Source organism: Vulpes lagopus, chromosome 4 (genome assembly GCF_018345385.1).
Source record: "Vulpes lagopus strain Blue_001 chromosome 4, ASM1834538v1, whole genome shotgun sequence".
NCBI lineage: Eukaryota > Metazoa > Chordata > Mammalia > Carnivora > Canidae > Vulpes > Vulpes lagopus.
This window is the reverse complement of record NC_054827.1, coordinates 34,586,207-34,606,376: the sequence shown is the minus strand read 5'-3', so window position 1 is coordinate 34,606,376 and position 20,170 is coordinate 34,586,207. Positions and strand designations below refer to the sequence as shown.

General features: G+C 40.3%; 1 protein-coding gene and 1 long non-coding RNA gene across 2 annotated transcripts in view; both read left to right on the top strand.

The window, feature by feature from the left end:
* ZMAT4 (zinc finger matrin-type 4) overlaps positions 1–18,384 on the top strand; it is a 364,991-nt gene extending 346,607 nt beyond the window's left edge. Inside the window, exon 8 of the transcript XR_005987338.1 lies at positions 18,303–18,384. The gene's annotated coding sequence lies outside the window, so the exon portion shown is untranslated. The remainder of the gene's footprint in view (positions 1–18,302) is intronic.
* A 424-nt stretch (positions 18,385–18,808) lies between these two features.
* LOC121489386 lies at positions 18,809–19,929 on the top strand. Its single transcript, XR_005987341.1, has 2 exons — positions 18,809–18,865; positions 19,032–19,929. It is a non-coding gene; the product is annotated as an uncharacterized LOC121489386 (long non-coding RNA).
* Positions 19,930–20,170: the final 241 nt, after the last annotated feature.

Genomic DNA, 20,170 nt, shown 5'->3' with positions numbered 1-20,170 from the left:
GTACTTCCAAAGCTTCACGTCCGTATTGTCATCTAAGACAGGATCGCTGATCTCCACATCTGTGACTGAAGTATAATGATACCCATTCTAAAGGACAGTTGTAAGAATTAAAGAAGACACTAGGTGTAAATGTGCTTAGCACTGTATTCCTACCACAAGCATTTCAAAATGACCTGGTAGAGAAGTATCACGGGTATTATACTATGTTATATTATAATATGATATCATATCATGATCCTAACATTGCTAATATTATGGACAAACCTTCCTTATCCTGGTTAGGATGTTAGACTGTATTTTCTGTTATTAAGATTGTCCCACTCTTCTTTCTTTTAATTTTAATTTATCTGATTATTTTTGCTCACCCTACCCCAACCCACTCCCCTTGCTTTTTATCTTTCTGTGTCATTTTATTTTACTTGTGTCTCTTATAGAAAGTGTATTACTATGGAGTTTAGTTCTCTTTCTTTTACATTTTTACTGAGAGTCTTTTCTTTTGCCAGAAGAATTAAACCATTATCTATTTTGGCAGTCCCAGAACATTTAATTTGAGGTCATTTTGCTTTGTTTTGTGTGTTTCCTTTGTATCTCTAATATGTGCTGTTTCCTTTCTTTTCCTCTAGTTATTTGTAATTTTCAATAGTTTAAATTTTGTAATGGTTACCTTTAACATTTTCTAATCATACACTCAAAAGTATATTTCCTTAACTTTTGATGTAAAAAAAATCAATTTTTCCCTAACATGAAATTTAGAAATCAGCATGGTTTATGTAAAAATTGTTTTATCCCTCCTAGAAAACCCTACTGTGAACATTGTTCAACTGCATTCTAAGATCTGCTACAGATGAGGAAGATTTAAGTCTAGTCCGATCTTTTATTAACAATACTTTAAACACATGTTTGAGGGGAGGGAGGAGAGTTTTGCTTGTTTGTCTTTCCATGTAGCAGGAAGTTGAGAGGGCTGCAGTCCAGGAAGAGTGCAGCTACTTAAGGATATTTCCAAGGGTCTAGATCCTGATGCACTTCTCTGCCCTTCTAACTTGTGTTTCTGGCCCAATTTTTGATGGAGAAATGCAAAGATCAATAAATGTCTCGCTCTCAGGGTGTTCAGAGACTACTAGGAAAAGAGGATAAAAGAAGCCACAGATCCTTTGACACTTTCCCCCTGTTTGAATCTTGGCTGGCTTTGACCACTATAATATAGCATGTGCCATGAGGTGCCAGTTTGGGGTCCAGGCCCTACCGACTGCCAGTTTCCAGGTCCTTTTTCTTGCAACCCTGGGCCAGTATGTAGGAAGTCTAATCTGGGTTTTCTCTGGGAGACTGTGAAGCCATATGAGGAAAAAGAGGCACCCAGCTAAGCCTAATCATCCTTACCAAGAGCAGATATATGAGTGGAACTGTTTAGACTCACCAGACCAGCTGCCAGCTGAACACTACCAAGTGACCCTGTGGTTGCCACCGGGAACCAAGGATTCACTCAGCAAGCCCTGCCTGAATTCCTGACCCATTATATTGTGAGATAAAAATAAAATGATTATTTTGAGCCACTTGGTATGAGAATAATTTGCTACACAGAAATGGATTACCAAGAGGTATAAACAGACAATTATAAAACAATATGGAAGCACAGTGTTAGCTATCTAAGAGAACAGACAGTAAATTAAACTGTAACAATGAGTACCTCTTTCTAACCAACCAAGCTTTTTAACCAAAGCTTAAAATCTAAATTTAAGTATTTTTTTTTCAATTTCATTTATGTATATAATTATTAGTCAGGTGTCTTTCAGTGGCAAGTGGCAGAAATCTAATTCAAATCAACTAAATTTCTTGGACTTCAGGACTGAGAAAAAAATCCCAAGGTATTGGAGGGTGGAGGGTTGGAAAGATGGAGGGACAGGTCATAAGTCTGTTCTTGGAGGGGAAGCAGAAAGCTGGCTGTTACAGCGCCACAGAACTCCTTGCCCACTTTACGTTATGTTTTCATAAACAGTCTCAGTGGCTCTGCTCAGTCCTGTGGTCTGAAGTTCAGGAGGGAGGGTCTGTGGGATGAAGGAGAATAGGCAAATCATGGAGATAGCTTGAAACAGGGTTGAGAGGTTGTCACCACCATCAGGGTGATGTGGTATCTGAACTTACAAATTCAGAAGAGTTTCCGGGAAAGAGGTATTTGAAAATAGACACAATTCGATGTATTGCAGTACATTGTTACTTTGAAAATGCAGGTTACAAGGGTATATTAAAATTATTATTAAATTCCTACTAAGCACAAAGCTCTGTGTGGACTCTGAGCAAGATTAACATGGGAGGTTTGACCTTAAGAATCTTCTGATCTAGTTTTATCATGATACATAAAAGTTTAACAGTTTTAGCAGTAGTAAAAAATATAACTATGAAAAATTATAGCCTATTTTGGACCAATTTCTGAATATTGTTAAAAATGTACTTTTATGAAGGGTTCAAAATGTAATTGCCTTGAACAGTCTGTGAAAGAAATGCTGGAGATGTAGTACCATCTATATTTTAACAAGGAAAAAAACCTAATATTATTGATGAAATATTGACTATTGAGAAAAAAAATTAACACCCCTTCAATATATTAGCTCTTAATTACCTAATTAAATTATCACTTTAAAATATTTTTTCTTATTTTAAGAATGATTCTGTTTTGTATATCTGGATAAAGACTGAGGATGAGTGAAAGGTCTGGAGCTCGAATGTGCATATATACAGTTGACTATCAAGGGTGATGTTATAGAACTTCACAGAAATATTACCTGTGTCATTCTTTCATATTCATCCACTTTTGGATTTGGGGAAAGAGAGGTACATTTGTCTGAACACTTTTGTAGTTTTTTACTAACTCTTGAAATATAAACCTTTTATTAAAGGCATATATGGCTCTTCAAATAAATATTTAACAAAAATTAAAAGGGGCTCCTGGGTGGCTCAGTTGGTTAAGCTTCCAACTCTTGGTTTCAGCTCAGGTCATGACCTCAGGGTTGTGGGATTGAGCCCCCCCATTGGGCTCCACACTTAGCATGGAGTCTGCTTGAGACTGCCCCTACCCCTGCTCACATGTTTGCTCTCTCTTTAAAATAAATAAATTTTTTTAAAGGTATGTATGTCTCTTTATTTCTTTTCACTCATTTTGCTAGCTTTCAGCAACTCTTTCAATCTGTGCCTTGGGTCTGTCTTCATATATATAAATGTGTTCCTCTGATTATGTATTTGATTGTTGCTTCTATTCCATTTATTTATCTTAACTTTAGTTGTTTGCATCTCTTTGCATTTTTTTAAATCTACACTTATGTGGAGCTTGAAAATGCACCCTCCAGATTGCTCCTTTGATTTTTTACAGTATTGATTATGTGTTTTGGGACTTCTCATGCAGATTGCAGTTCTATGACTGCATCCCAACTGTCTATAATCTTCCCTTGTATCATCTAATGACTTTTTTTTATCTCTTCCTGATTTTCAGCTACCTATTTTTTTAACTCAATATGTTGTGTCAACAGCTAATTTTTCAGCTTCCCTTTTATATAGTGCTTTTATTTTTGAATATTATTGAGAATTTAATCAACATTAAGGAATAGTTTCAAAATATATTTTTATTTCCTGCACTACATGATGAAAAATATATATTTGATATGTTTGTGCTTTTGTGTATCAAAATATATTCTTGGGTCTAAAGTGTATTTTCTTTTTATTGCTATTCATCCTTAAACAGGGCAAGAGGTATTAAGGTCTGTGGTTTGCCCTCAAAAAGAATGGAATTTCTTAGTTACCCTGTTTTTACCAATTTGAATTTTCACGTTAGATCTCAAGCAGAAAGATATGTTGAAGTTTAGAAGCCTTAGGGGAATTTCTGGTGCCTACCATTTATTTGCCTAATGTGTATCCTTTAGACCTCCCCTGTTTAATACAGAAGCCACTGGGCACATAACAGTTATAAATTAATTAAAATTAAATAAACTTTAAAATGTGGTTTCTCATTTGCACCAGCAACATTTCAAGTGTTTAATGGGCACTAAGTGCAGACACAAAACATTTCCATCACTGCAAGAAGTTCTACTTGGCGATGGTGCTAGATAGTGGGGTTCATGTGTGCATACTCCACAGTGACCTGACTGCGAGTATCATTCCTATGTTCTATCTCCACCCCCTTTACTGCATTCTTACTATTCCCAGATGTAAAATATTCCCCTTTATCTACTCCTCATGTTGGCTAGTGCTGAGAATATGATTCCCAGAAAAGCCATGCTCAGAGAAATTTATTTCCCCAGAGAGAGACTAGTTGCAGATTGCATTTATGGGTAGATGGATACAGGGGAGGGAAAAGGCCCCAGCCACTACAGAGCAGTTGCTTCATAATAAAGGTATAGCTGCTGGCATTCTGGTAGACCAAAATCCCTTGCATCTCAAGAAGGGATAGACAGAATAGTGAAAGTTGCCCCTGTGTCTGCATGGCCAGGTGTTGTACCTCAAAGCTTTACCTATGTTTTACGCAGTACAAGACCATTCATCAATTTTCTTCACTCCAGAGAGACTGTGAATTAACTTGCCTTTTTTATTTTAAAGGTTGTTCCAGGGGAAAGGGAGGGAAGGAAAAACCACATATCGGAGTTGAAATTGTCTTCACCTGAGTGTGCTTACACAGGCTCTGCTTTCTGTGACCCTCTCGCCACTGGGTGCCAGTGGCTCTGCTTCTCCGTCTCTTCCTTCCCTGTCTCCAGCTTTCTCTGCTCACTGCAGGATACATGTCTCCTTTGGCATAATACCTAATTGGAAGTTCAGAAAATAAAAAAAAAAAAAAAAAAAAAAAAAAAAGGAAGTTCAGAAAATACATAGCATTGAACACGTTCTTTTAATAAGAACGAAGGTACAGTTTTGGAATAATTTCTTCTTTTATGAATGTTTTTACTTGCTTCTTTCTACTCCATTTGTCCATAAAAATTATCTGAAATCTTATTGTGCCATACAGAGAGGGAGCCAACGTGGAATAGACAAAATTCCACGAAGGCAGTGGGTCTGGCTTATTCGCCACTCTTTCCCCAAGGTCTTGGTGGATTCTCTCAACCTGTAGAAAATGCATATCTTAATTTGGCTTTACTAAGCGGCCAAATAGAACCTTTAGGCTCTTTGGGATCAACAATTTATTTTGCTGACAGAGTCTTGAAGTGAATTTACCATAATCATATTTCACAGATAAGGAAACTGAGGAGCAGAAAGGAAACAAGTTTTTTTTTTATTTTTTTAATAATAGAAGAGCACAGTCTTGTAATTGAATAAACCTGGATTCCATCACTTGTTAGGAAGATAGTGGAAGGTGATCTTAGGCAGTGGATTAAATGATTTTCAGTCTTAGTTTTCTTTAAAATTAGATTAATAATACTTGCCTTATAGGATTCTTTTGAGATAATGAGCTTAAGTAGTCATTTGACAAAGAATACCAATTATAATGGCAGTTATTCATTTTCAAGGACACATAGAGAGCTAGTATCAAAGTGCATTTTCTGTTTCCCAGTTCTGTGCTCACTCTGGTCCATTTGCTGTAATCAAAATCATGTGTTTATTCAGAGATGTGTGGGTGAATGGGGACTTAAAGATTGGTGAGGAGGTCAGAGCCAGAGATAAGGTGGGGTTAATTAACAAGTCAGCTGGCTATCCTCATGCTCATCATTCTATTTTTTTTTTACAGAGTATCAGAATATATTCAAAATACCCCAGTTCACTGGCCTGCATGCAAAGGTAGAGCTGTTTCTGGACAGCGAGACTAAGTCCCTAATGTCTGTGTGGTTATACGCATGAGGACAGTCTTCCTTCCCTGTTGTTTCAGTGGTAAAAACTGATATAACCACCTATCATGTGGAAAGAACATACAGAGCAAAGGTTGATATTGGTGGCATGAAAAAATACACACAGATTAGGATCTGAGGGTCCTACTAGAGAGACCTCTCTTTATATCCCAGCCTCAGGGGAATGAGGACAAATCCTCTTTCCATCGTGACTTTTCTCAATCTCTCTCTATTCTGTATCAGGCACCAGGAAAGTTTTTTTGGTAAAAGGCCACATAGTAAATGTATTAAGGGTCAAGGGTCATTCCACTCCAACTACAAACACTCATGGCTTCAGTAGCATTAAGACAGGCCAAGATACGAGGAGCATTTCCTTCCTGTCCCTGGTCCCAGACCATTGCAGAGATCTGTAACATACCCTATGTTCACGGCTGTAACTAGAAATACCAGCTGGCAATTAAGCCTGGAAGTAACCTCAAAGCTAGTACTACCTTTAGATCCCAAAGCATAGAAAAACAATAAAAATATTATGAGCTGTGTTCCACTTCCAGCTTTACTACTAAATAAAGTGTAACATAGTCACTTAACCTCTCTAGTTCCAGATAGTCTATAAAAGGAGGAACTGGATTAGATCACAATTCTTGAAGGCTGGGAGGTGGGAAAAGAACTATCAGATGTATGCTGTTATCCACTGAGGATCATGTTTGAAATAGAATACCAGCCTCCTTCCCTCATTCCAACCCAAATGTATCAGAATTGGAGTTGGGTATAGGCAGGATGTGAACTTTGGAAAAGCTTTGCCAGATATTCGGTCGGATAAGAACACCCCACCCAAGTGGGAACCATTGGACGAAATTGTCCCCAAAGACCCCTTAGGCTTTGACATTCCATGATTCTGTGAAAGGGATAGAGTCAACAGTAGTACTATGTTTTGTCCTTCCTTAATCATCGGCTGTAGATTAATGGAACACTGACTTTGAAACAACGTAATGCAAACAGAGCTTGTATTTATTTTTAAAAATTAGTTTGTAGTCAGTTGGATCTCTGCAGCTCTACCCTTGAGATAATATTGTGAGAGGTAGCACTGGTCTGGGTTGAATTAGATGCAGATGAAAGGGAATATGTGGTGTCAGGCAGAGGCATCCAGATAGAAGTTACAGAAGTTACATACCATGGGGTAGCGCCTGCATCTGGACAAGGCCAATCCAGCCGGGGCCAACTGTTGGTCAGTGCAAGCCTGGTCTCTAGCAGTGGTGGAATGTGTACTTTGGTGGGATTCAGATCTTTTTGTTACTCTACCCCGGGCTTTCACTTGGAGGACATTCTAGGGCTTTTTCTTCATTTCCTACCAAGGTCAATACATTCTTCCAAATTTAGATGCTCCAACAGACTCTTGTACCTTCTGTTTTGTAATATGTGTCACACTTGCAATCAATGGCTTATTGAATTGTCTATCTTCTGTACTAGAGTGTGAGCTCCATGAGAGTAGGAGCCTTGTCCATCATGTTCAACCTCTGCCTGTGTGGTGCCTGGCACATCATGGAAGTTCAATAAAAATATGCATTGAATATGAATGCTACTTTGTTCAAAGATTCTTTGCCCGTAAAGACTTTCCCCAAAGAACTGTTTGTTCTCCACACCACACTGGTCTAGAGATCTTTAAAATTCCCTTGCTCCATGACCCCAGGAAATCTCCTGGTACTCCCTGCCCCTATCTAAGGCCAAGCTTCTTTCCTAGGGTGAGAGAGAGTGCTACCTACTGAGGTACTGAGGTGTTCCTTCCACTTCCCTCCTTCTTTATCTTTTATTCCCCTCATCCTTCATCCTTCAGGTTCCTTGTGGGCTCCTGGTATCACAGGCTCAGCAGTGATGTCCCACTGTAACATGTAAGTATTTGCCATGGGCTGTGAGGTCAGTGGCATCTCAGGGCTGTGAGAACCTGCTATGACTCTGAGATAGTAAGGGGCTGAAAGAAGGTAGCATTGGGACTTAGAAAAAAAAAAAGTTTAAAAAGTAAGGACTTGGAGACAGACAAAAGATAGATGAGGTAAGAATTACCTGGAAGGCAGCGCCTGGGCAGTTCGGTGAGTTATGCATCCAACCCTTGATTTCAGCTCAGGTCATGATCTCAGGGTCGTGAGATCAGGCCCTGAGTCCGACTCTGTGCTGGGAGGTGAGTCTGCTTAAGATTCTCTCTTTCTCTTTTTCTCTGCCCCTCCTCCCTCCCCCCTACCTCTCTACCTTTCTCTTAAAAAAAAAACAAAAACAAAAAACAAACAAACCAAGAATTACCTGGAAGGCAAATGAGACCCCCCATTCCCCACAAGCCAAAAAAGTTTGACCCAAAAGATAAAATAGGAAACAAAAAAGAATAGCTTAGGCATTGGGAGTGGGTTTAACAATGAATGTTGAGTGCATGATTACTGGGGTCTGGGGTAGGCCAGGGTTGTGGTAGTTGACAGGAAATTGCTCACTTCTGAGTTTCTGTTCCTGGGCCACTTGGCTTCCTGTTTTCTGTGCCCTGACAGCTAAAGCTTCAAAGTTACTGTCTCTGCACACTTAGGGATTTTCCAGGTTGGCAGAGCTGGTAAAAATCACGCATAAGGAATGCAAGAAGTGACTTTAGAACTCTTTGGAAATACTATACCCACTGGAGAAAAATCAACAGAACAAGGAAAAGAGCATTTTAAAATGTGTTGACTTGTATTTATCTGTACTTATCCAAGTTCACCGCTCTTTTAGCAGGTTGCAAATTAATACTTCAGGCCAGATTCTGAATAAGCCACAGGAGACCAACAAGAACCTTCATGCCTGGAAACTAAGAAGGCCTAATGAATCAGCTGTCACTTCCTCTGTTTGGCTGGCAGCTCGAGTTCATGTCAAGCCATTTCTCTACATTATCAAAGTCATGGAGTATTTTACATCTTCAATAACACTCATCATTTGGCAGGCTAAAGCATGCCTCCTTCCCTGCCAATTTGCAAGATCATGTCTGCTGGTAAACCACACAATCCTCGTTTGCTATCTCTCCCAGTCCAGCAGGAAAATACTGGGAAAGAAGCAGAAGATACCTTTAAATGTTGATGAGGAAAAGAAAAGTCGTAGGCCTCAGAAAATGAAAAAGACTTTGGAACAGGGGTGGACCAGTCTGAGCCTCTGAGCAATTAGGGAGTGCATTGTCTGGAAGAACTTCCAAACAATAGGAGAGGAATGAACAGTCAGTCTGCTTTTTATTGTCCAGGCACGAATAATTCTAAACAATGCAGTGATGAAATATTCTTCTTACTGGGGTGGCCTGTGCCTTGAGGTGCAGTTGCTTGAGAGTGGATTAACCCAAGCCTCTCATTTACTGATGAGGGCACTGAAGCCCCTGTCTTATTGATGGCCCTTCTGCTGGAGCAGCTCCCGAAACCTGGGTCTCTTTGCTGCCCCCTAGGGACCTTTTGGTTCCCTTATGCTGCCTGACACCAGAGCAAGAAAATGAGGGATGAACCCCCAATAACCGGGCAAAATTGGATGATACTAAACAAACGAAGAACTCTGAAAATCCCTGAAAAGAACCAGCTTCTGCCTTGTGCATGTGGCTTGTTTACAAACCACATTTGAGAATGATCAGTCTGAAAGCTAGTTTTCTCTATGTATATTATATAACTTTTCATCCAGGCTCATTTCCATTTTAAAATCATTGTGAGTCTCTTCTGATTTTCCATCTGATGGTATAGTGAGTAGGAACCCAAGTTCTCAAACTCAGGTGTGTGGAGAATATTGTATTTTTTAAATTAAAAATTAGTTTAGACTCCCAGCTTCTATCCTCCCAAGGGGACAGGAAATGTCACCTGACATTTTAGTTCTCCTACTTCCAGGTTTGAGCCCATCTGGTTGGGATGTCCTGTGCCTTGTGCTATGACAGTCCCTCCCACTGCACCTTCAATATCTTTGCCTCCCCTCAGGGGAGTTTTCAGTTTCCCTGGATAACATGGCTTCCCCAGGGCTATTCAGTAAGCATTTTGCGATAGAATTTTCTGGCACTGTGAAAAATAAATATATATATATATATATATATATATATATATTCACATGTAATTTTTATCTTTTCCTTTTGAAATGAATTATTTCTCTCCTGGGCTTTCAGGATCTGAAACATGTTATTTAAGGCCCAACTGGCAGGGAAATTAATCCAAGAAAATATATCCACAAGCAAGCGTAGGAGTAACTTGACCAATATCCAAGTCAAGAGAGATTTTATATTTGATTTATTTGTATGAAGACAATGAAGTCATTACTCTGGGTGTCATATCTCCCTGAATTGTTTCCCATTCTGAACTCCCTCTGCCCATTTCACTCACTTTCCATGGAAACATTAAAATCATTTGTTTATACCGAATCTTTGCCTTCAATCACTACCGCCACATGTCAAGCACTTGTCAAATGCCAAGCCTTCCCCCACCTGCTTTGCCAATGCAAAGAGAAGGACAAAGAGGAAGAGAAGTGGAGGGCATGCAGAGCTACAGAAATGGTAGCCAACACGACTGGGATGACAAGTCACTAAGGAGGGGCTGAATTTACCACCCAGAACCAGTCCCCTGAGGTGTGGATCAGGAAGTGAAGAAAATTCTGGTTCATCTTCACTCCTGTACTTCCTTAGAGTTCATCTAACATTTTCACATAGACAACCTCCTTCATTCCTCACAACAGCCCAGGGAGGCAGGTACTTTACAGATAAAGAAATAGGACATTGGTGGGAAGAACCTTCCGTGAGTCTGTCTTTGTGTTAATAGCAGGGTGAGATTCAAATGGTCAATCCCTTTCTCTTATGCTCTTGGGACTGGCACCTCACAAGGTGGGAAACAAGTTTGAAATCAGTAAGACCTTGACTCACATCCTTCCTTCAGCACATATTTGCTCTGTGACTTTGAAGAAATTCTCTAATGATGCTCTGCTGGAAATTGTCCCCACTTTCCAAGAGTTTTCTAGTGAACATTAGATGAGCTAATATCGATAAATCCCCACAATGCTTGGTACTTAAGTGGTGCTCAATCTCTGAGAATAGGAAGGCCACACGTGCCAGGATCTATCAACACACAGACAATTGAAAACAAACAAATAAACACAAATTTGATAAGAAATAGTTATACAGGGGCACCTGGGTGGCTCAGCAGTTGAACGTCTGCCTTCGGCTCAAGGTGTGATCCCCGGGTCCTAGGATCAAATCCCACATCGGGCTTCCCACGGGGAGCCTACTTTTCCCTCTGCCTCTGTCTCTGCCTTTCGCTCTGTGTCTCTCATGAATAAATAAATAAAATCTTTTTAAAAAGTAGTCATACATACCCTATTTCCTACTTCTTCAAGCTAATTTAGAAAACTTTAGCCTTTAGATAAACTTAAAAGCCTTACCTACCACCAAGTCAAAGCCTGAAGCTGACATAGCTAATTTCTCCAGCTCCAGTCCTTCAAAATTAATGTTTTTCAAACCTGGCTGTTTCATATACATGTGTGCAGGTCTACTGCAGGGTTCAAATTCCAAGCGATCTTATTGAGCTCTTGCCATATGTCTGCATAAGCTGCCTTCCAGAATTTGGAATGGAACTATTGGATCATCCATGTTTTTGTCTAGTCCCCACTCTGGAATCCAGCACTTATTTTCTCTTGAAGCCTCCAGTCCTAAATCGAATATGGCTTTGACCTTGATTAGGAGAGTAATAAATTGTTGGGGAGATGAGGAAAAAGTATCTCAGAAGTGTTCTGAACCTCAGTGGGAACAAGATGGACGCAAACTTGCAGTTCGGGCCAACCCGAGGACATCCCTTGTTGCAGGTGGGGTGTTTCATTTCCACCACCTGATGCTTCCCTCCATGTAGGGGAACCTTACAAAGTATAATGTTCCTGGCTCCTTTCTGCTCCTTCACCTATTTTGCTGAAAGGGAGGTGGAGTGTCTAATCTGATTGGAAACTTTGGGGAAAAAATCAGTTAAAAAAGTGATACTTGGGAGCTATTTCCCTTTATCTAATTGCTTAATTTGTTTTGAATTAAGACAGAGGAAAATAAAGGTTATTTATTGCCCTTCCTCAAAGACTTCATCACTCATGGGTACTCAGGGCCTACCCTTTACCTTTACTCAATAAAGGAACACCTCAAGGCTTTACAGGGTTTTTTTTGGGGGGGGGGGTAAACTGTTAAGTGGAATGTAATAACACAGGAATGGAGTAGAAGGAGAAATGGAGGGTCCACCTGTATTGAGCATATCTGTGGGCATTATTGCCCACACTCATGGACTCATTTATATGACTTGGGCTAATTTATAAGGAAAATAATTGAACCAAACTGAAATAGACCAGGGCCCATATGTCTCTGATGGTTAAAGCATTCTGCCACAGAAGCCAAAGTTGTGGGTTCAAAGCCCATTATGTTCAGTTAGTTCAAAAGAAGCAAAAACCTCTTTTGAGAAGTTATGACCCCAACAAGCCATCTCACAAATTCACTTTATTGGTCACAGAGGAAACCTCATGAAATTGTATAACTGGATCCACACAAATCCATTCCCACCAGAAGGAATGCAACTCAAAATATGACCTATGTATAAGGAAAATAGAACTGATCACTGCATTGTATCTATTCAGTGTAATAGCAGCCATCACAGTTTGTGTGATATTAAAAAACCAGAACATTTATTTATTGAGAATATATTTATTACTCATCTTCTCTGGAGGTAGGTACTCTGGTAGAAATTGATAATCACAAGGTAGGATCTCCAATGATACTTAGCTACCAGGATGCAGTATGAGAAACATGGGAAGTTAACTAACTAGAGAAGTGGGTACCTGTGTATCAAAATAAGAGAACAGGCAGTAATGCTAGGAAGTTTCCTCGTGGGTGGGGATGGCTAATGGAAGTTCAGAGAAGAGGTGAGCAGGATTTTAATAAGTGAGGTTGGGCTGGTGGAAGTGGCAATGAGGAGGAGTCAAGGCTGTCCGAAGGATATGCACCACATGGGCAGAAGTTGTAAGATAAAAATTAATAGGAATTATTTATAGTGGGTAGACTAACCTCAGTAGAGAGAGTTTTGTTAAGAATGAGTGAGAGATCAAAGGAGAAAAGTGTGCGAGGACCAGGTCAGGGAATGGCTTGAAAGCTGAACGAAAGGATTTGGACGTTATTCTATAGATAATGCCAAGTCGTTAGGGACTGTCAGAAAGGGTGATGGCATGATTGAAAAATAAATATTTTTAGATTTTAAGAAAATAAATCCGTTACCGCACAGGATAGATTGATGGGAGAGAGGTGGACAGAGAAAAACTGCTAAGCTGGTGATACATTAGTTGAAACAACAGGAGCTTAACTAGCATGGTTGTAAAAGCCTTGGGGGAGAAAGAAAAAGTACCAACAGAGAAATGGCGGCATAATTATTAGGACTTAATGGTAGTTTAGATATGAAGAAGTGAGGGATGAAGAGTCAAACCTAACTGAGCTTTCAGTTGTCTAAGAAAATGGTGGTAGAGATTTATCACCATGGGAAGCCCATTTGCGAGTTTTGGTTTAAGCAGGTGGTGTTCCCATTGGTCAATGCTCACCTGTGCTTGGGCCAGTACCCTGTTTGGCTAAAGACACAGAGTCCTGCCTCTTGCAGACTCAGTCCCGCCTCATTCCTACACCATTGAGAACCCAGACTTAAAGCTCCCCAGGAGCCCTTTCTCTCCCAGGGGTAGGATTTGCCATTATCTGCTAGTCTCATGGTCTCTACCTATAGCCTCCACATATCACAGCCAATCTTCATGGCCAACTCACCTACAATCAGAATTTGATGTTGCTATTTCAGATCGGCATTGGGTCTAGAACTCATGTCTGAGACCAAGTTCACCTCAATGACCCTTTGCCAAGTTCCTGCTGCCTTATTTCCCAGGGTTACATCTTGTTTCTGCCTTATTCTGCTTCACCTAGATTTATCACCTTCATTTAACGCTCTGCTGTCTTCCTGATCCTGAGAAGCACTGCCATTCAATGCTCTGCTCCCACTTGAACCAGGCCCCTTAACTATGGACATCAGCTTGAAAGGCTTTGAGTTTGTGGCCTTGGTCCTTCTCCTTCTCTAGATGATTAGCCCTTCTTTGTGACTATGATTAGCCCAACCAGTTGTCACCAGTTTTTGGTATCAAAACCAGCTCACTGCTTGGTTTCTTCAAACTCTTGTGAGATGGGTGACTATGGCTATTCCCTAAGTGATCGTTGGTGATAAAAGCATGATTCACAATTCAAAATGTTAGGGAGGTAGTTCAATGTAAGACACTGAAGCTGACACAAGGGGTCAGAGTTAGACATCCAGATTTTGTGTCATCTCCATAGATAAGCACATAATTACAGCTACTTACTAAAGTAAGGGTCAGATACACACGGACAAATGTGTCAGCAAGTAGCATTAAGAGCAAAACTTTGCATCCAGAAACATTCCAATTCTTATTGTCTTTTTAAAAATAAGACACCATTTTTCAAAAGAAAAAGCAGCTATATTTGGGAGAGGACAAAGCACTATTTCTTCTTCAATAATTTTTTGAGAAAACAAGACTTAAAAGTGACTAGAGATTAAAAGCCTGAACATTGAGAGTGTCTACTAATAGGGAAGCAGGAGAAAGAATAGAAGGGCTGTAGTAGGAGGATGGCAGGGCCACGTGAGGGAGACAAGAGAGAGTGCAGCTGAGGTGGTCGATGGTAACAAATCCTAAAGAAGTATTAAAAAGACAGTCAAACCTACATCCCCTGCCCCAGCGGGACTGTTCTTTCCCATTCTTGCAGCCCTTTCTCAGAAAAGAGTTTGTGATATCAAGATTCATGGGAAAACAGCCTTTGGTCTTGCATATTTATCCTCAAGCAGAGAGTCTGATCTAGAGGACTTCTCAGCCTGGCAGCGGGCATGAGAGAAGTGGGTCTGGTGGAGTTATGATGGCAGGGTACTGTGGCCCTGCAGGCTTTCACGTGTATGCGCTGTGTCCACATGACCAAATTACGTGGGGGAGAAAGAGAGAACAAGTGCAATGTTTCCAATTCCGTATCAAACAAAAATACATCACAGCTTCGAGCCAGTGGGTATTCTGGGAATGGCCTTTTTTCCAGCCCCTTAGATGTAACCAGCTGGAAGTCTTTTTTAAGTGCTGTGCTATTCAACCTCTGACATGAAGGATTTGTCATTTAATGGGGAAGCTACTTTTCAATGGAGAGATGGAATACTAAGTCCTTACCTAATTCTCCAGGGATTCTTATTCCTTCTGATTAGGCTTAATATTAGACTTAGAATGAAGCAGATATGTCATAGTTTGGAAGTATGAGGGTATATAGATTTGCAGATTTGAGGAGTATGAGACCGTGTTCTACGTCCCTAGGAAACAGGACACCTTCTGATGAAAAGTCAAAAGAAAATATCTGAAGTTCTCTATTTCACAGCCAATATGTGATTCTTTTGAAAAACAGTATAAAATAATTGGGATTGGATAGTTTTATTTAACTTGGCTATGAGTAAAGGAAGTCTCAAGCATGGTGAATAAGTGGCAATGTCTAACACTAAACTTGGCACCAGAAGATGTGTGCCCCACTAACATTCTTCTTAGAAAGCACATATGGTACTCCAAAGAAAACTGTGTCTATATTCCAATATCTATAATATTTGAAGGCCCAAGGCATTTGATAGATGGGTACAGGGAGGGGGATCCTAATAAAGGTCAAAAGACATGAGTTCAAATCCTGTATCTCCTCTTCATTATTTGTGTGATTCTGTGCAGTTACTAACATTCTGTGAATTTCGGTTTACTAATCTGAAAAGGGAATATATTCATATGTGCCTTAGGATTATCACAAGGTTTGAATGAGTTCATACATGAGAAAATCTTAGTAAACAGATCAAGAACTAGGAAAAGAGCCTTATTTTTTTATTTGAGAGAGAGAGAGAGAAACAGAGAAAGGGGCAGAAGGAGAGGGAGAGACAGTCTTAAGTAGACCCTGTGCTAGCTCAGAGCCTGATGCAGGGCTCAATTTCATGACCCTAAGATCATGACCTGAGCCAAAACCAAGAGTCAGATGCTTAACAGATTGTGCCTCCCATGTGACCCTAAAAGAGCTATTTTAAAGCACAAATGGTAGAGAGAGGTCTAAGAATTCAGAGTCAAACTTCCAGGAATGCAAATAGCCAGGTTTCATTTCTAAAACAACAGAAATCTTCATTATTGACTTTATTGGCAGGTTAATGAAGAACTCTGTTATGAATGGGGTTAATGAAGCTGGCACATTCTTGGTCCTCATAGACATCACTCAAGATTTAGATGCTGCTGCTGTTTCCCCAATAATAATGACTCATCACCCGGTCTGTGAACAAATGTTTCTTATACAGAAAACTTTCCTCAGAAGAAACTCACATTTTGCCATAAAATTCCGTAGGATGCCCATGCTATACCTAAGATGAAGGGAAACTATATATGATGGTAGCTTATTTCAAAATGTTTTTAAAAACTGGGTGACTTTGGGTAAGATTTTTAACGTCTTAATACACACACACATATGTCTTATATGTATATAAAACAGATAAGTAATGCAGTCAAGTAGATTGTGGTGAGGATTAAATGAAACGACTACATGAAGAATAAGTCTACTAGGCACTAAGATTCTAGAATGTAGAAGAATGTTAGTTTCCTGCCTTTTTCTCCTTTATTCCCTGCTCTGAGGTTAAAAATGAGCGCAATAGCTTAGAACAAGTTTGATTGTGTATACTCTTCTAAGGGTTGCAAGTGATTTGCAGTTGATTTCTCCTTTTTTATTCTTTCCTTCCAAATGCATTTTTCTCCTTTAGACTGACCAGCAAAATCGTACAATCAAATTCACAGTGAAAAGTTTTCTAATTGGGCCAACAACATATATATCCTATCTCACTGACTATGAAAGTCAGTATTGTCTTTAATGAATATTTAGGATTTCTTGCAGAATGTCAAAAATGTTCTTAATTAAGATATTTTAATTTTAGTATCAAATATTTAATTGACCCAGAATAAGAGCAACAACAAAATGATAGATTGGCTCTGAGTATCTCCAGCTATTTGGTTACTTTGTTCCTGTTGAAAAATAAAGATTTGAATGGACTTGGACAAATAAATTTGAGACAAATTTGAGGCAAAACAAACAACTCCAAAAAGAAAAAAAAATCATCTTTCTTCAGCAGTTATTAGGTTCAAATAAAATAATATAAAGTAAAAGGCTTTGTAAATGTAGAGTGAAATCCCTAGTTCTCCTACTTTCCAAGTTCACACAAGTCTACAGGAGAATCTTCAAGAAGTACATGCGACAGCGTGAGTGTCCAGCCACAGAATCATTGGGGTGGAGCCTTCATCCTCTACCCCACTAGCCAGGGTATGGTGTTGCTCTGGCTGGTGTTCTTTGTCTTTCAGTTTACCATTTTTACTCCACCAATACCGCCACTGAAACACCTGATATTGGTTTTGTCACTCTCTGATCTGCCATTGTTGGCCTGGCAATTCTCTGAGTAGCTGGCATGGAACTGGAACTCATGTCACTGCTGATGCTACTTTTATCAGGGGTTGGAAAGCATCTCTCATCAGTACTATAATGTTTATTGGGCTCTCTTAAAGAGTGACTTTGTTTCAACTTCCTAAAAAGGAAACTAGATGAAAACTACTTTCTAGGCTAAGATGGGGGATTTTGGATTTTGGTAGAACATAAAAGGCATGACATCCTAAAGTGTTCCTTGCCCCATGTTTAGTTTTCTTTTTCTTTTTTTTATAAGAATTTTTTTAAGATTTTATTTATTCATTTATGAGAGACAGAGAGAGAGAGAGAGAGAAGCAGAGGGAGAAGCAGGCTCCATGCTTCTCATCAGGCTCTGTAGCCTGATGTGGGACTCAATCCTGGGGAGTCCAAGATCATGCCCTGGGCCAAAGGCAGATGCTAAACCGCTGAGCCACCCAGGGATCCCGCCATGTTTAGTTTTCTATGGATGCCATAACAAATTCTCGTGACTTTGGGACCACAGTAGAAAAATATTCTCTCACAGTTTTTGAGGCCAGAAGTCTGAAATCAAGGGCTTTACTTGTATGGATAAAGCTGTACTTCTAAAAACTAGAGGGGGTGTTCCTTCCTTTCCTCTTCTGGATTCCAGTGGCTGTTGACATTACTTGTGGTTGCATCACATCACCAAACTCCACTCACATCACCATCTCTCCTCCCAAGGTCTCTTTTCTGAATCTCTTTCTCTGTCTCTCTCTCTTTTAAAATAGACTCCATGCCTAGTGTGGAGCCCAATGTGGGGCTTGAATTCATGACCCTGAGATCAAGACGGGAACTGAGATCAGGAGTCAGATGCTTAACTTACTGGGCCACCCACGCACTCCTCTGGGTTTATAAAAACATATTGAGTTTAGGGCTCCTCAGTGATAATCCAGGATGATCTAATTTCTAGATCCTTAGCTTAATTATATTTGCAAAGACCCTTTCTCTAAATAAGATCACATTCACAGGTTTCTGGAGATGAAGATATGGACATATCTCTTTGGGGGACATCATTCCATCTTCTACAGTCTACTGCAAGGATTATAGATCTCAGAAGGCAAGTAAGCAAAGGTCTTTCATAGCAGGCTATTTATTAGTTCAGGAAAGAGATGATGGTGATTTGGACTGGGTGGTTGTGGTGACAGCTGTGAGAAGTTGTTAGATTCTGTGTATTTTAAAGGTTGAGCCTGTGGGAATTACTGCTGAAAGGGGCATGGGTTATGAGAAATAAGTCCAGTCAGGGGTAACTCCAGGAGTTTTGACCTGAGTAGCTGAGAAATAGAGTTTTCACTTACTTAGTTGCACAAAATTTGGGAAGGAATAAATTTTAATTTTTTTTTTTTTATGATAGTCACACAGAGAGAGAGAGAGAGAGAGAGAGGCAGAGACATAGGCAGAGGGAGAAGCAGGCTCCATGCACCGGGAGCCCGACGTGGGATTCGATCCCGGGTCTCCAGGATCACGCTCTGGGCCAAAGGCAGGCGCTAAACCACTGCGCCACCCAGGGATCCCGGAAGGAATAAATTTTAAGGTGAAAATCATGAATTCAGTTTTGCACAAGTTGCACTAGGAGGTCTATTAGATACCTAAATGAAAATGTGAGGTATTCAGTTGGATGTATAAATGTGTACACAGGGATGAATAAGACTCAGTTTTCTTTTTTTTTTTCTTTTTTCTTTTCTTTTCTTTTTTTTAAGACTCAGTTTTCTAAATCTCACGCTTATGGTCTGGAGACATACATGAAAGCAGACAATAATACTCTGCCTCCATCAGAGCTATAGAAGGGGGAGAAACCAAGTCCATGTGGCCCAGGGAAGGGCTGTTCTTAAAGAGTTTCTTGGCGGCCTTCTAAGAGGAACTCCTCAGTTGTCTGAGGGAAGCTGTGAGGCAAGGAAGTCACCTTGAAGGACACAAGAGGAAGAGGAAGAACGACAGCAGAAAGAGGTCACCTTGACAACACAGATGGCATCACTAAAGCCCAAGGCATCTCTGCTCTGAAGACTTGTCAGTGCCCAGGGAACCTGTGTGGCCAGGACCCTGGGAGGATAATTTTCCCCTCAGGACAATGTTCCTGAAGAGAATGTTCCCACAGAAGTCACTGCTGCCTCACCTGGAGCAGCAGAGAACAGGAGTGGAGGTGCACAGGATGAGACTGTTGTCACACCTAGGACAGGAAAGTTGCAAACACACAGGAAAAGGTCTGTGATGGCCAGAGGACCAGAAGGAGATGTTTGGGACTGACCTTTATACAGATCTGCTCCTGACCAGCCATGAATTCCTGCCCAGTTACTAATGTGTGTGCCTCTTTGTGCCCTCAGCCTCTGTGGCCTGGGAGACTGTGATAGATGATTATCCTTTCACTGGGGGGCTAACGGTGGGAGAGCATTCCAGATAGAACAGCACGTACAAACGCCCAGAAGCACAGAGTGCTGTGGCATATATCGGGTCCTGTGGTGTGCTGTATCAGCCAAATTCAAGCTCAAATTCTTTTACTTTTTAAAAGGGATTTAACTTTTAATAGACTTTTCCTAGTTTTAATGAGTTGGTGTGAAATGGGTACACACATAATTATACACTCCTTTCGACGGTAGCTTACTATCTGTCTATCTCTGTGTTGTGTGCACCTGTGCTGGTGTGCCTGTGTGCAACCTCAGTGTTCATGCCTGGGAGTTGAAATTAATTAAGAAAAAGAAAAAGAGAGGAAAAAGGTACTTGTGCCTATCACATACACATCAACATTCTCAGTGAAGTCTGAAGTCTCCTTCCAGTGGAAGAGGGCAGAGCTGGGAGCTCAGCTTCTATAACAACCCATGAGACAGGATTATTGCTGGCAGCT